Source organism: Apodemus sylvaticus, chromosome 17 (genome assembly GCF_947179515.1).
Source record: "Apodemus sylvaticus chromosome 17, mApoSyl1.1, whole genome shotgun sequence".
In the NCBI taxonomy this organism is placed as follows: Eukaryota; Metazoa; Chordata; class Mammalia; order Rodentia; family Muridae; genus Apodemus; species Apodemus sylvaticus.
Window position 1 is genome coordinate 77,096,594 of NC_067488.1, and position 18,136 is coordinate 77,114,729.

Genomic DNA, 18,136 nt, shown 5'->3' on the forward strand with positions numbered 1-18,136 from the left:
TATATATATATATATATATATATATATATATATATTTAATTTCAAAAACATTTAGAAAGAAAAGTAGCAGGAAGAAAAGGGCACATAACAACTCGAGGTTTCTTTAAAAAAAAATGAAAGGAAAAGTAACTTACCTGTTGGGACATTCTGAATAAGAGGTTAGTATCAGCATTTTGCCATGTCCCCATGAACCCTGGTTCAGCTGCAGTCATTCTGGTTCCAAACTGCATAGAGTTGTCAGTACAGGAGTCTCTTAAAGTCAAGTCTCTTGCCCTCTTTGGCTCTCTGTCTCTCTGTGTGTCTCTTTCTCTCACATCCACTTCTGCCTCTTCTGACTGAAAAGTGAAGGTGGATTTTTTGAGCTTCTTGGCAGCCAGTAGCAGGAGTATAGTGTAGGTAAGAAGCTGGCTGAACTGTGCATTTCATTTGGGAAAGGGGCGGTCAGAGCTTCCTTTGCACCTTCTGCACAGATATCCCTATCATTTATGCATAGATTGTGACTCCCCTAGCTTGCCTCTGCTCAGTTTAACAGCTGCCTGTCAGGTGCCTAGGCAGCACTGGAGACCCAACCATCAGCTTCAAACCCTCAGCCACTGCATGTCATTGGACAGCAGAGCTAGGAGTCAACTGCACTGTTCCACTGTCAGGCACCAAATGACACTGTACTAACCCCCCTCCAGATACACAGATAGACACACACTGATGCATACTCCACGGACTGCCATGACCACCATCTACAAGGCCAGGGAAAGCTAGGGCTCTTCCCTGGGAATTTTCGCCAACAATGCTTTCTGCTGTAACATGTTATATCCAGCACCAGTCCTTTCTTTAACACTTGCAAAACTATGACACTTAAATATTTTTAATTAAACTGGAAGCAAGTGAAGTATTCATCTGGAGGAGAACATAAAGTTTGCTCAGTGGCTTTTTAAATATTAGCTGCCACAAGTCACACCGTAATGCTGGGGCTATTTATAACCACACATAAACTCATAGGGAAAATAATATACAGAGATTTGACCTTATATTATAAAGGGTGAACAAGCAAAGCTACCAGTTAAACATGGAAGATGTACACTAAACATATGCAAAAATAAATATATATCACTTAATACCCAGCACCTCAGGCCATTAATTACCAAATGGAAGGTTAAGTAAAGAACCACTGAAGGAAGAGAAGAAAAATGAATACCTTTTCTTAAAGCTCACATGCAGAATAAAATCCTTTGTTAAAGTTCTCAGGTAAGACATCTACATCAACCTTTTAAATTATATATATAAAAAAAAAACAGGGTAAAAGATGAAGAAAAAAAGAAACCTGTTCTATTTCAGGCAAAAAGTAATGCATATAAAAATGCCATTTTTCACTTAGGACCTCTATGGAAAATTCTACAATGTTTCCTTGCCTGATGAAATATAACCCTGATAGCAGGTCATATTTTTAATTAAACCAGTTTTAAAACAAAACAACCATTTGTTAGATAGTATTTATCTCCCCTTTTAATGGAAAAAGCAGAACTGAACAAAATCCGCTGTACATAAACACTGTAACTTCAAAATGGAAAGCTAAATTCATGCCATCTCATAAAAGTAGTCAGCAGGAAAAAGCCATCCTTCCTAAACTTAAAATGTAAGGGACATTAATCTTCAGCCACTTACAAATACTGAGGACAAATGTAGCACTCTGTTCGCTCCTTCTTAACGAAAGAATAACAATAAACCTTCCTCTCAGAAACAACAAAAGAAACAGAAAAGCGTTTCGATGGCAGCCTGTGTCATTAGTGGACAATGAGAAAAGATGAGCAACCGTACGCTATGTTGACACAAATGTGCCTTCCCTTCTAGAACTGACATCTCCTGAAAGCTTTTCTGTTAAACTTCCCTCCAGTTCACCACCATTAAGCACAAAAAAGTCTCAAAAGAAGCAAATTCAATATCTGAAAGGAGACGAACAAGAACCCAAAGAATTGTTGCCTTAAAATATATTAAGTCCACCTGTGGTCAATAAAAATATTCTTTCGAGGGGGAGGGCGGGAAAAGCCCCTACGAGTCAATTGCCAACAGTGACTGTACCTTTACTGCTATTACCCACTTAACTCCCTCTAAAATTTGCTAGCCTCTTGATTTCTGAAGTGGCACTCAGTGCCTCAGTCAAGCTGCCTGCTCAGCTCCTGACCTTCCCACTAATGGCTGTTATTTGTGGGAGGCTTAAGGACACTGTCAACAGCAAGCTTCCTCCTCGCTCCCCTCAAGCTCTGTTGAATCCTCTGCCTGCATGGTCTCTCTGGCCTCTTCTGCTTCCTCTCCTTCTCTCCCCCTCCTTCCCCACTCTCCCTCACTCCCTCTTCCTATTTTTCCAGCCCCACCCATTTTTCTCAGTTCTGAGATCCTCTTCTTTCCCAGGCATTTCCCCTAACCCCCACACATGCAGGCACGAACGAACGAACGAACACACACACACACACACACACACACACACACACACACACCATACCACACCACAACACAAAAATCAACTGGCATGCAGCAGCAAGCACCTGCAGTAATAGACTCTTTTATTAAAACTGTTATTCTGCAAGACTTGAAATTCCCCATGAATTGGGCCATGTCAAAGCCGATATAATTAACTAGAGGCTCAGCAACGGATCAATTACCAGACAAGCAAGTGATAGTGAAATCAATGAAAGATCATCAGCCACATTATCAGTGTTGCAACTCATTAGGGCAAAACTGAGAAATGTGCTCAAAGCGACCCCAAGCAAGGTGGCATTACAAAACAAAGGGCTAATTTGGAGACCCTGCTGTGAACAATCTGTAACGGAATTAGCCCTTTCCCCCCTAAACTGCACAGCTCCATAACTAAATGTGACAGACTGAGAGAAGCAGTTTATTAAGACACCAACCCCAAGTTTATTTAGTTCATAAACTCTCTCCTAGAAAATCAATACAGTCTGTACAGGGTTATTAGGTTGACTAGCTAATACATCCAAATCTGCTATGTCCAGCAACAGTCCTCTGACAAAATGCTACCCAGAGTATGCAAACCGGTCTCTCTCAGACTGCAAGGTCTAACCGAACAAGTCTGCAGCAAAACTATTACCTAAATATTCCTGCTGTAGCCACACCTTAAAAACATCAGGATAGCCTCGTAAGATTCACAAGAAAAATCACAGCAATTACACAGTACTGTACCTCCTAGATGGATTTTGTCAAACAAAATTTTAGTTAATTCCTAAAATCAGTTAAAAAAAAAGTAAAAGCTTCATTATAACAACAGACACCAGTCCAAAGAGTTAGCTATATATAAACATGCTAAAGTACAAACCTTGAATGTTTATGTTTTGTTTATTATGTTTAAAACCATTTTTAAATAAATTTTAGAAAATAAAATTCTGACTCCTATAGAAATTCCCAAAATATGTTATGTGAACTTGCCCTCCATTTCCATAGGGAAATGTAGAACCTTGATGCTTTTCTAGCCAGTAAGAGACTTGAATTGTTTTTAGAGACTCAGGTCCATGTCTAACAGCAAAACCAAGGCACCAAGACGTCTTCTGAGGCTTTCCATTGGCTCAACATTCTGTAGATTACAGAATAACCCTCTGAAATCCTTTGTATCCGAGTTATTTACAACTAGGCCATGGGGATAAACATCATTTTCACAACTATTGCTTTCTTCCTGATTCAAAGTCATGTACTTCAGATTAGGGGATCAAAAATCTGAAAGGTCACGTGACGCTCCTCACAGTCCCTGAGACTGAGAGTTAGGCTGTGTACACTGAGAGGTCCACCAAGGAGCTCTCAAGGTCCTGAAGAAACTGTAGAACTAGGAGTAACTAACTCTTCTTCATAACACACAGCAGTAACACACACACACACACACACACACACACACACACACACATACATACAACTCTGAAATACTTTTACAACAGTAACATAAGACCAGGAGACTGGACAAGGTTAGGGAAAGCAGCTCTGGAAATAACTAATGATGTTTTAACACTTACAATGTTTTTATTTATTTATTTATTTTTAAAAAACTGTACTATTAACATGCCATCAGTATACTCAACTGGCTTCAAATTCTAAATCCTAAATGTTAATTTTAAAAAATAGTTTAAATTCAATTTACAGATGCTACAATTACACATTTGTTTTTATCTGGTATTTGTCAAACATTTCACCAGTCATGTTTCTAATAATATTTTTTAAAGTTAAGCATATATACTAACCCTGCACTATCTGCACACTTTGGATAGTAATTAAAAGTTGTAATTACAGGAAATGCATACTTTTAAATCCTTTTTGCACATAACTACACACTGTGCATGTACCCTCAATGAGATCCAATTAGTTACAAAGAATTTGCATTTCAGTTAGTGTAGGATAACAAGACTACAGGGAGGTGCAGTGCAATCCCACCAGCAGAGGAAGGCAGTGTGTTCTTTCCTGTTCGCTCTGTAAGCATTAATTCCCACAAGTGATTGCTTAGAATGTTACTATCTTTTTAATATTTTGTAGTGAGGTGAATTTGGGTCTTTTATTTTCTCAAAAATTACACAGTGATGCAAAAGTTAGTCACAGTTACTGACTACTGACAGGCCAAAGAATGCTCTTTTGCATATACTTTTGGAATAAACTAGTTTATTTATTGTGTTGCTTTTTGTTTGTTTGTTTGTTTGTTTATGGGAATATAACCCATCATTTCTTTATATATATTACAATTATTTTTTTTTAAAGACAGGGTATCATCATGTAGCCCTGGCTGGCCTGGAACTCACTTTATTGACCAGGTTGATTTCGAGAGATCTGCCTGCCTCTGCCTCTCCAGTGCTAGGATTAAGGGTGTGCTCCACCATACCCAACTTTACTTTTCTTCACTAGATTTAATTTCTTCAAAACACAGGGCTTTCTTAAGGTCATTCTGTGACTGGGAACATAGAAGCTATATAAAGGTCGTGGTTCTGTGCGAAGAAACTCAGGCCCTGCACTAAGAAAGCACTTGAAGGCTTTCTTTCTTTCTTCCTTCCTTCCTTCCTTCCTTCCTTCCTTCCTTCCTTCCTTCCTTCCTTCCTTCCTTCCTTCCTTCCTTCCTTCCTTTCTTTCTTTCTTTCTTTCTTTCTTTCTTTCTTTCTTTCTTTCTTTCTTTCTTTCTTTCTTTCCTCTCTCTCTCTCTCTCTCTCTCTCTCTTTCATTTTTTTTCTTCCCTAGCTAGGGCTACAACGTAAATCCTGATCAAATATAAAATAAATGTAGGGCTTTTGCACACAGTTTAAGAAGCATCCGCAGGACTACTGACGGCTTACAGAACCGCACCTGTGACTCCCTGGGCTCAGTTCTCCCGCTGTTAGCAGACTCTGTAATCTGTAATGACAGTGTACTGGCCTTTGCTCTTCCTTCAGTCACAATTTACTTCCAAAGCTTTGTTAAGTACAGAGCTGGGTTAAAGATCAGTGGTCTTTCATGTGACACACGCTGGGATTAATCTAATGGCTTGTCAAGGCAAAACTCTCCCTGTTCTTGCCAAAATAATAAAAATGACGCTCCACGTCACATGACAATCAGCACTTCCTCGTGGTGGGACAGCTCGAGCTTTCTGTAACTCATCTATTTTATAGAAAAAATATTGCTAACTGGCTATCCACTCTCAGTGTACAGAATCAGGTTGCCATCCTCAAATCCCTTTCCTTCTCAGAACTCTACGGCAGCCTGTAAACTAGTCACTAATGACATGCGACCTTAACATATAAAGGAATGCTGAAGCTCAGGTTCCTAATGCATTAAGGCACATAACTTAATATATGCAAATTATGCAGGAGCAGCAGGCTGGTCTCAGTCACAGAGGTGGGGCAGGCAACTGAGGAAATGTCATTTTTCTTGAGAACGAAGTGTAGGACTTGCTTTGCAACATCTGTTGGTCTGTGTGGAATGCTAACAGATGTGTTAAGTGGAAAAAAAAAGGAGAAAGAACTAATGAATAAAAACTCCTCTGAACAGATATTTCCCTCACTTCCATACTCCTAAGGAAGAAGGTTGACAGCCACCCTTTCCCCGAGTGAAGCCTGTCACCCTTTCCCCTTGTGAAGCCTGACACCCCTACTTTATTGTGCCATTTCTTTTCAGACACAAAGTTAAGGAGGAACAAATCTGGTTCAATATAAAGAATAGGAAAAAGTAAAGCTAATAATAATTTCAATTTTAAATTTTAAATAATAATTTCAAATTTAAATTTTAATTTCCACTTTTTTGTTTGCTTTATAATTGTATAGTTATCTATGTTTATACAATTTGATGAGAGGACAGTAAAATATTCGTTTCCCTTAACACATATAAACCCAAACATAATGAGTACACAAGCACATCTATGTGCAGTCTGTGGAGAAAAGAAGAAATGACATTTAAAAGTACTTCTTAAGATCAAGAGCTGCTTGGTTGATAATGTTGTTCATTTGAAATGTAAATAAGTAAAATAACCAAAAAAGATCATAAAAATAAAAAATGATAAATAAAAGATCAAGATCTGAATTATCTTTTCGGTTTTGTTTGGTTGTTACAGGTTTTTTTGTTTGTGCTTTGTATCGTTTTGTTTTTGAGACAGGTTTTTTTCCACATAGCTCTGACTGTCCTGGAACTTACTATGTAGCTCAGCCTGGCCTCAACTCGAACTCACAGAGATCTGCCTGCCTCTATGAATTATCTTCCTTAATGTAAAGATACTCATCGTTACAATTAAGATTCACCTAATATTTACACCTAAATCTTTGCTTGCCAACTGATTTCCAATTTCTTTCTTTCCATTTCGATCTCTGTAAGAGATGGACAACTGTGCCTCGATTGCCAATGTTCCCAAACGGTAACATCTGGTAATCATGGGTCCTCATGTTTAAATTTTAAGGAACCAGGAAAATTTTTATTTAGCAATTGTTTTTCTTGTTTCAGTTTATTCAGTGACTGAGCTGTATGTAGCAGACTGACATGTATGTAGCAGTCTTTAATTCAGGTTAAAAGGATGATGCATGGGCAGGGGGTACATGGGGGTACATGGTGGTTCAGATTTTAATCCCAGCCCTTGGGAGGCAGAGGCAGGCAGATCTCTGTGAATCCCAGGCCACTTTGATCTCTATAGTGAGTTTCAAAGCAAATAGGAGTGAGATCCGTTCCTCAAAAAGATATGTGATTCATGCACACCAACAACTAAATGTAACCAAGTGTCATATGTAAATGATCTAAACTACACAGTCTATTACTCTTTCTATTAAAATCTTTATGGTAAGAATTTAGGTTTAGAGTCCATGAATTAGCTAATTTAAAATTAGCTTAAAGGGTCTTTATGAAAAGGAGAAGAAAAATCTAAATTCATGTTATCATCTTTGATTGGCATCTCAATCCTTCTCCTCAACGAGTCTGTGTTAGAATTCACTTGTTCCTTCATATTTATAATATTCATATATAACTGTATAGAAATGCCAGATGGCTTTGACAACCTAGTTGGACATTTCAAAATATAGTAGCTTCAGCTAAAACAGCTGAGGAATACGACCATTGTTCAATTTTTAAGTAAGAGGACCCATGCCTTCATTTATAGTCAGTTTTCTGCCAATCCATTATAGACATACTAAATACTCAGATGTGAACTCACAGGAACACCAATCACATCAGTGCACGAGACATATATAATAGCTGCTATGCACTGAGAGAAGAAAATGGTGACCAATACTGACAGAGAAAACCTTATGCAGTAAAAATATCTTTATGTGACCAGAAAAGGAACACAAGCCCCTTAAACAGGGTTCGAGCTACTTCAGAGAGTGACATTAACATTCCCCTTAGGAAAATATTACCTAAACGCTTTACCGAAAAGGAGAAAATGCTCCAATTGACACTTGTCTAACTTGCCTGAGATGCTATGTCTGACACCCTAGTCAGGGCTGAGCGCCGGAATGCACTTCCAGGAAACACTCAAAGGCTATAATCCATGGATGCTAAACATCGGAAAATGGACAGATGTGGTTAGGTACAGTAGAACAGGTAGCTTACAAAATGCTAAGGAAATGAGAATCCCTTGGAATCAAGATTCACATTTCAAAAAAAGCATCTTCAGTCAGTACAAATCTTATGCCTACAAAAGATCAAACATTTTCCTATTTTGTTTTGATCTAAAAAGTAAAAAAGTGACTTTAATTTTTTTGTGTGTACAAGCAGTGACAAAAGCTGTCTTACTATCACAAGCTTCAGTTGATGTCCTGTGAGAAAAATCTTCTGAAAGAATCAGTGGTATCTTTCCTTAAATGACTATGAGGATAAAAATAAAAAGCAAAAGCAAAAGACAAAAATCCAACAGGCTGGGGCACGGAAGTGCACTGGGGAATTACTTTCATATGACCACGAAAGTTGTGGGATTGTAAAGATAATATTAATGCTTTTATTTACTTCCTTCTAAAAACTGTGGCCTGAGATGCTGGCAGCTCTAGTAAAAATGTCACAGTAATAGTTTAAATTACTGTCAAGAAGGAAGATTGAAATTCACTTCTGCACAAGAAAACCCTGTTACAAGGCTCAATACAAACAAACACACACAAACACACACATACATACATACATACAAACACATATACAAGTACTCACAAACACACATACATACATAAATACACACAAACACACACATACATGCACAAACACATGCACACATACTAACAAACACATATACAAGAACATACACACATATACATACATTTATACATACACAAACATACACAAGCCCTTACAAACTACTTAGACACAAAAACATGCTTACACACAAAATCATGCATTATGCCCACACAAACATACATTTAAGTGAAAAACATTGATGCAAAGAAAATTTGTATGATTTCTGGATTGTTTTTCAAATTAAAAAACTTTAAATGGGAGAGTGGGGGCCTTTGGTGTAGGACCTCGGCTGGACGCAAGCAGGCAGGAAGCTTTTCACACACAACTGCACTGTCTGTCCATCAGCTGATGTCCTGGTTATGCTCATCTTAGGGAAACTCATTAGTCTGCACGTGTATATGTGTGTGTGTGTGTGTGTGTGTGTGTGTGTGTGTCTGTGTGTGTGTCTGTGTGTCTGTGTGTGTTACATATGTTTTACATTTCAATTCTCAAAGATTACTACCCTAACACATCCATTTTAAAAACAGTGACAATTAGAATAAATCTTCCCTAGAACTATGTGTAAAAAATGAAAAGTGGAAAAAGGGGATGAAATAAAAGAAGACACTTTATCACAATCAAAATCATTGGAATTATTGCCACAACATTCTACTTCATGCAGTATCTTCAGAGGTTAAAAACTGTTGAGAAGCAAGTAAACACATTCATTTCCTAGTGTGCACATGAGTGTGAAAGACAGTAAGAGGGTGGAACAAAGAATAATTATGTGGGAACAAACCTCAATAGGACAGTCAGAGAATGTGAGCATATTTAAGTGACTTAAATAAGAAAGAACAACCTACCTCAAGTTGAGATGGATCAACTCCACAGCATGGGACTTTAAAATGTGCTTGCCAGTCCTGGTCACCAAGCCTGCCTTCCGATTTGTAACTGAGGCAATTTGGAGGTGGGGAGGGCACAAAATGTGCCTGTTGAGAGATTAGAAGAGGAAATTTTATATAGTCTGCAGGCAGTATTTTACAGAAATCCTGGTTGCATCAAGATACTTTATCTTAAAAACTACAGATATAATATACTCCTCTGACCACTCAAACACTTGTAAAAAGAGTTAATTACTAAGGTGTATAACAACCAACAGTTAAATATATGAAGCATAAGAAAACAACAATGAGGAATAACAGAATAGCTCACTGAGGGGTGACAGGACAGGGGAGCCACTCAGGGCTTCTTGAGTGCAAGCCTGTGTGCTAAGAAGCCAAAGCAGCATTGCACTTAAGATTCTTTCTTTAAGGAGGAACTGGACAGTCATGTGGGTATCTGACACCAGGGCTGCCAAACACAAGTTCTACCACTGAGCCACACTCCAGTCAATACCCCAACTTACTCCATTTTCTTCTACTAATCATCAAGAAAATCATTATAAACCTTTTTACTCACTGTTGAAGAACTATTTATCAAGCTTCACATACCAAGTACAAGAAGCTGTGGGGAACACCAAAATAAGACATGATCCCTGCTCACAGGTTTATAATCTACTACAGAATAAAAGCCATGCGCGGAAACGACCTTACACAAATAGAGATAGTGTTAAGGCAAGCACAGTAGATCCTTATGATTTAGGGAAGGATGCCTTCCCACTGATATGTGAAAGAAGCATCTAAGCAAAGGCTGCCTTTGTTCTAGGCCCTGAGAGACCACCAATATTCCTCTAGAGAAGTGATCTAGTTTCACTAGGGCGCAGGGAGGATGATGGATAAAGCAGTAATAAATGGGAATATGTGTGGGTAATGGAACTATGGGTAAGAGTCCCACAGTCCACTCAGTTGCTATTCTGTTATCCACCAAGTGATCAGCCAACTCTACAAAAAGACAACCTCAACACAGGGTAAATATTAATATTTTTAAAGAAAGTACATCTGTGACAACACATTAAAACATAACTAAAAGGAAGCTAAGAGATCAATCAGGGAACTATTATAATAAACAGGTAAAATAAGCAGATAAGGCTGATGAAAAAAAAGCAAAATACAAAAGACACTGTGGGAATGAAATTAAAGCCCTAAGAATGACAGACAGGACATGTGTAAGGACATGGGACAGATAGCTCACTGGTTAAGAGCACACTGCTCTTGTGGAGAGCCCAAGTTAGTTTTCATGTGGGGTGGCTCACAACTGCCTGTAATCTTGTAATTCCAACTCCAGGGGATCCAATGTCTTCTTCCAGCCTCTGTAGGCACTTGCATGGATGTGTGCACACAAGTCCCCCTCCCAAGATGCAGACACATACACACAATTAAACATGTGGATCACAAGAGCCAGTGTGACACTAGGAATCTGGCTGGCAGCACCTTCTAGAGAAAGGAGAATACAGTTGAGCTCAGTCTGAGGAGCAAAGGAATGTGTGATTTGGGGCAGGAACAGTAAAATAACCTTGGGGCTTGAAAATCTAGCAGGGTTTAAAGAAGTGTCCCTAGGAACAGACAGCTTGTTTTCCACTATGGGAGGTTTAAAAAGAAAAATCTAGAGTGAGCGAAGGGCACCAAGACAGTTGAGAGAAGGATATTGAAGATCTAAGCCAGAAGGAAAATGATATAAAGGGTCTGAGGAGAGAATGTGGTAAGAACACAAATGAAAAGGTTCTCTGAAGAGAGGAAAAAAATCCCTCAGACACAAAGGAATGATATAGAAATTTTTCCCTGGTAAGAAATTCAGGCATTAAGGCCAGGCAGTGATGGATACCCCTTTAACCCCAGCACTCAGGAGTCAGAGGCAAGTAGATCTCTGAATTTGAAGCTAGCCTGGTCTACAGAGTGAGTTTTAGACAGCCACGGCTACCCAGAGAAACCCTGTCTCAACCCAACAAAAACAAAGAAATTCAGGAATTGGTGTGTGTGTGTGTGTGTGTGTGTGTGTGTTTGTGTGTGTGTAAATAGGACCTACTCAGTCTACTCAGTTGCTTGCATATACATGCTTTGAGAACCAGACACTTGGCATTGAATAACCAATTAGAGGGCATCTTCCATAGGGAAGACAACCTCTCTCAGCATCCCTTAGTTGCCTGTAGTTCTTGTCTGAGGTTGGGGTCCCACGGGATTTCCCTCTTCCACTTTTCCCCCCTCATTGTCCTTGTTCAGGCCCTGCCATATTGTAACAATTAAAGAATATGAGGCCAGAAACTTGAGAAGGAGCAAGGGTGGGACCATGGAAGTTGTTAGAGGAAGGAAAGGGAATGGAGAGAAATGATGTAATTATATTTTACTTAAAACAATAATAAATACACTTAATATTTTTAAAAAGAAACACAGATATTACGACTCCAGTTAAGAGCACAAAAGAGAACAACTGGAGAAGAGAAAAGGAACAGTCTACTTAAAAAGACACAATGAAGGTCCGAATCCATGAGCGGTGACCAGAAGACAGGTCAACTGCAGAGAGGGCTGCCCCTGAAATTACTTAGGAAGTCTCCTCCCAGTCAAGACAATGTTGGCTTTAAGACAACGCATTGGGCTTAGTAGTTAAGAACATGTACAATTTTTTTTTGCATGGTATCCAAGTTCAGTTCCCAGTACCTACATGAGATGGCTCACACCTGCTGTAACTATAGCTCCAGGGGATTTGATAATCAGGTGCATACATACATACATACATACATACATACATACATACATACATACATACATACGTATGTACATAGGTGCATTCGTTTTCTCTCTCTCTAAGATTTATTTATCTTTTAAAATTTAAAGAATGTTTTTTTGTTTAAAGGTGTAGTTAGGAGTTGGAAATACTGACACTGAAATCTGAAATACTGAAAACCAATAAAGGGTTCTGAATGCAGAGAGTAATGCCTTGCTCCAGAACATATAGCCCAGAAAAGAAACAGAACTTTGGGAACTATAGTGGTCACATACATTCCCACACTGATGAAGAATTAAAATGCCAAGAATACATTTTGGACCAAATTATTTGATCTTTATTTATTCATAAACCTAATTCTAAATATATACAGAGCATTTTTTTTTTTAAAATGGCTACAAGTTTACTCCTGGCTAAAGAAATTCCACAAAGCAAATAAAAACTGGAAATATTTTGAACTATATCACATATATGATTTGAATTAAGGAGAGAGGAGATGTCTAAGAATATTGCTTCATTAGCAGACATGAGACAAAGCTGAGGAGGTAAGCCCCCATCCCTTACTGCTAACTCCTACCTCCAGGCCCATGTGATCCTAAGTCACATCAACTTTCTACCCAATTAGTGAGGATTGCATTAAGAGAACTCAGCACTTTTAGTCCAGAATCCCTCTAGAGACCAGGGAAATGATGAGTTCCATCACATGGCCAGTATCAACAGCCACTGAACAAATACCTCAGGGACATGGACAAAGACATTTATCTGCTGTGCTGGCAGCCACTACAACCAGCCTTCCTAACAGAGTCCTTTCTGTAAGGACCGCTGTCTATATAGCTTTATAAAGTAGCATTAATACTGTGGGCCAAAATGAAATTGATCTTTGAGCTTCGTGGTCTCCTGTTGTCAACAGTGCATTATAAAACCAATACTAAATACTTTATAAACAGGTCTCCCTGCAGTGTATTAGAGAAACAGTGCATATTTCATGCTCCATAGTTAGGCAGCCACATATCCATCAGGCTAATAAATTATTTATTAGATACCCCGAAGTGCAATAAGAGTCAATAAACTAACTTCTGAATACTTGTATGCAACTATTTCAATGGAAATTGTAACCTGGATGAGAAAGCATTCTCACTAACAATGGCAGATGGAAGACCCTCTCTCAAGTATACCATTAGAAGGGAGCACATACGTTGAGAGAGAGAGAGAGAGAGAGAGAGAGAGAGAGAGAGAGAGAGAGAGAGAGAGAGAGAGAGAAGAAATTCCTGTTTAGAAGATAATTTTTGTTACTGAACTTTAAGCGATACCCAACACCATACACATTTCTTCTGTTTGTATATACAGGCCTCTGATTCCCCCATCCTCAGGGAAATAATAATTGGTAGAAACATGTCTATCATACCTCAAATCAGATGACAGCGCCTACTAATGCTTTGCAGTTGTGATCTCAAAGAAACTATGCAATGCCTTGAGAGTGTATACAACAAGGTCTGTGATATACATGCAGTAAGGAATGCAGAAGTTATTAACCAAAGATTTAAAGGAACTTTAATTTATATTTTCGTTTCTTTTTTTCTCCCCTTGTATTTTTGGTTAAAGCTGCCAAGCCCTTAGATACATGTGATGCAGTCCCCAATGCCCAGTCCAACATCACCAGACTAGAATTAATCAATGGTTAATTCTACCATTTCTGAAAGAGGACCTTCTGATCTGTAATGTATTCCAGCCCTTCAAAGAAAAAATTTCTTCAGCTGGGAGTTATTTCTCAAACACAGGCGTGGACCTCTGTGTAGTATTGCGGTGCCATGGTTTCACATGCTGGCCACATTAATAGTGAAGAGCAAGCATCTGTAACCCACAGATGTGTGTGCTCCAGTCCCAAAGCACCCGCAGGGCTGGTGCCAATGCAAATCACTCTTCCTGTCCCACATTAGAACCACACTGGTTTTCTTCAGGAGCCAGAGACTCGAGATACAGTTCTGAAAATGGGGTTTTTAGTACTTTCCACTCACGTGATGGGTATGGACTGTCAAGAAGAATACTGTCAGGGTCATTGGCTCTTTTCCTTCTCCCCACCCCACATCAAGTGGATAAGCTAGAAAGGGGAAAGTGAGGGGGGAGTGCAGTGGAGGACAGGCTCAATGAATAGCAGATACATGTATAAAATGTGCGTATATGCACAATGAATATATACAGTGAAAATATTTTTTCAGAGAAGGAAAAGCAAAAGTTATAGTGTTGAAGTATCCTAAAAAGCCCCTGGGAAACAACCTAAACATATAAACATACAGGGTTATTTCCCCCACAGTATTTTTATTTTTCTTCCTAATATCTTATAGTTTTATTCCTATAGGCAAGAGTTTTGAACGTTGAAACACATTTTATGAGGTTTAGGTGAAAAAAGCAGAAATAAAGGAGGAGCATGAGAGAGATGATTTCACATTACTTTCTCAAAAGACACATCCCTGAGTCCTAGGCATCATGAAAGTGGATAGCAAAGCACAGACTGAGACTAACTTCTTTGTATTATTTTCGCTACTACAACCACTACTGCTAAGATGACTCTTCATATTAATGACTTTGGTATGTAGACAAACTATAAAAGATGCAGTCTCTGACCTCAAGTACTTATCGATGTCTGTGGGGATTTACCACTCCTGCTAGATTTACTTTCTTCTTCATACTCTAGCCCAGAGGAAGTGATCATCACTCAAGACTTGGAGCCTTTCCATGAGTGGGGTTTATATATGGCAAGGAGAAGGGGTATTTGCCCTTGGACACAGATGGTACTAGATCCAAAGCTTAGTGAGTCGGGTTTGCTTGCAGCAAAGAGAAAGACTAAAATTTCTTTTTAAAAAATGACAATGATCTAACAGCTTTATTAAAAAAATCATAAAGTATAAAAGTACACAGTACTCAGTATTTTATCCTATCAAGCACATGTATGCACTGAACTGGTATCATACAGCTATGTCCATATGACTCAGCAGCTTCTGCCATACAGCAGCCCATGTGCTATTTATTCACATTGCATGCCCAGCAGTCAACTGTGTATGTGGTTAAAAGTCCAGCAAGGAGACTTTTTTTAAACATAGGATTGACTATCTGTAGAAGCTTTTACTTACTGGTCAAATCACTTAACCCAAATTTTCTACCTCCAAATGATAATAGTAGAAGTAATTCATAGAATCATTGTGAAAACCAAATACATTGGTTAGTACAAAAGGTTTACCTAGTTTCTAGACATAGATACTCAACAAATATGAATCTCTCTCTCTCTCTCTCTCTCTCTCTCTCTCTCTCTCCTCTCACACACACACACACACACACACACACACACACACACACACATATGCACAGTATGTGTGTGTGTGTGTATAGATTTCAAACTAGATGGCTTTGGGCATTTTTGTTTGGCCTGTGTTTTAATTAATGGCCAGCATATAAAGTTCACATATAAAGGGTGAGTTAGACAGAAACAAAAGGTAAGTGTTGGGAAACTAAAGGTATAGCATAAATATTCCTTTTCAACAACTGTAAACTGGGGTGGAACAGAAGCTACTGTCTTTTTAGCAGGCACCCCTCCCCCACCAGTCTCTTCAACCATCACCTGTTTTCCTCATTTTGTTGTTTGCCTGGCTACTTGAGCCATTCAAGTACTACATATGGAGAGTTCGTTCCCACACACAAAGGAAAATGGTATTTAAACAAGGCTGGCCTTGAACTCACTGAGGTCCACCTTCCTTTGCCTCCTGAGTGCTGGGTTTAAAGGTGTGCACCACCATGCACAGCTCCAGATGTTTTCCATTGCATTTTCTTTCAATCAATGGAAATATTTTCTCTGAAAAATGAAGATGTGAATTCTGAACATGGGGGAAGAGCAATGCAGAGCCTGGGTTTCTTAGCCTTTGTAATTTGAGGCATCCTGCGGGGAGGTTGGGGTGACTAATTTAATATGATTGCTTTACAACCGAGGAAACTGAGGCTAAACACAAAATAAGTTGGTAACAGAACCAGGACCATTTTCTGGGCTTGGGTCTACCATATTGCTTTGACAGCAGAGTTTAAAGCAGTGGCCATATATTGAAAACTCATGGTATACCAGAGTTTCTCCTATTGACCTGACAAAACCAAATATTAAACTTTCAAGAAACTTCCCAGGCAAATTGTATTTAAACTGAGAACTTAAAATAGGTACGATTTGAAGTCATCAACAGTTGGACAGATTCTAGCTCTTTGTATATAGCCCCATGAGCCAGACAATGAACTTTTCCAAGCACAAGCCCTGGTAGATACTCTGACTCGTGGCTAGCTCCAGCACTGGGCATTCTATATACAGTACATAGAAACAACAGTGTTTCCATGTCCTGCTTTCCAGAGATTGCAAAGCTAAGCCATATCCTAAGAGTTAAGGAAGAAAGTAAATGTCCATTGGCTAAGATCACTCACTCTATAAGGCATAGTGACAAGTTACATAAAGATGGACTTGGTCAAAAATCCAGCAACTAGAATTCTTACCTTAATCATTATAAATATACATTTATTGCATTCAATGTTCACCTGCTGTATGCCAGATACTGTGAAAAGGATCAAACTTCCCCTACATACATTCCATTTTTCTTTTCATAAGCCTTATTATAAAAATGCAAATAAATAAAAACACTACATACCAGACCCAAAGCCTATGTAAGGTAACTTATGTTCTGTTAGAACTGCAACTCAAAGTGGAATCTATGAAGCTTCATATTAAATTTTACTCTTTAAGTATTGAATATATTTTATGTATTCATCTAATAAAAAAAGCCCAAAATCCATGACAGCATTTCAATCAGAAAAAACTACTCTGTTCCCTTAACTCATCAATGACCTGAAATCAATGATCACATCATTCCCTTGTGCTTAGCTTTTCTTCATATTACAGGGTATCCACAAGTACATTTGTCAACATCTACACATACGTTAGTGACTTGATTCTGCATGAGAGAAAAGATGTGATTCATTTGTTTTTGAGGTCATGTGACCTTGCTTAATAGTGTAGATTCTAAGTCCTATATGTATTCTAATTTCTCTATTATATATATATGTATATAATCTATATCAGTGTGTGTGTGTGTGTGTGTGTGTGTATTAGAGTAGATTAGTATCCATCCACTTGACCTGAGCCAGCAGGAACAGGGGTCCTGAATGACAAGGTGTTGAGTGAAAGACCAGGGATAAGAAATAAAGAAGATGAGAACAATGATGACAAAGGCTATAGTTAGGACAAGGAGCTCTTCTATAAGCCTATGATGCAGTCCAAGCAAGTTTACTAAGAAGTACAGTATTTGAGATACTATTTGTAGCCAAAGTCAGATCATGTTGACAGAGAGAACAAGAGATACCTCATATGTATGTGTGTGTGTGTGTATGTGTATGTTTCCCATTTGTATCAAATACTTTTCATTTTGTTTTTCATAAGCCCCATGAGGTAGGTACTAATGAGGTAGGTACTAATATCAATGTATCTCCCTTATCAATGAGGAAACTGAAGCTTGCAGGATGGAATCACTTGGCCAAATCTTGTTGAAGTGAAAATTTAAGACTGAGTGGGTCTACTTTCAAAGCATGTACTCACCTCAACTGGCTGTGTTGTTTGATTTTTACCATTTCCTTGAAAATTGTTAAATACTATCTTGATTCTTTAAGAAGTATAAGTATTTGTCAAGTGTTTTTCAATCTGAACACCACTTAACATGAATCTCTTTAGGGCTTGGGGAAATTATTTCCCAGAAGAGTTTAAACCAAAAGAAATCTGGGAATACACCATTTTTAAAATTTCAATAATCTACCAAGTTTATCCTTTTTT

General features: G+C 38.5%; 1 long non-coding RNA gene across 1 annotated transcript; it reads right to left on the reverse strand.

Moving 5' to 3' along the window:
• Nucleotides 1–215: 215 nt before the first annotated feature.
• LOC127667618 (uncharacterized) lies at nt 216–16,080 on the reverse strand. Its single transcript, XR_007973901.1, has 3 exons — nt 16,031–16,080; nt 9,495–9,620; nt 216–335 (listed from the first exon to the last, which is right to left on the reverse strand). It is a non-coding gene; the product is annotated as an uncharacterized LOC127667618 (long non-coding RNA).
• Between the last annotated feature and the right edge of the window lie 2,056 nt (nt 16,081–18,136).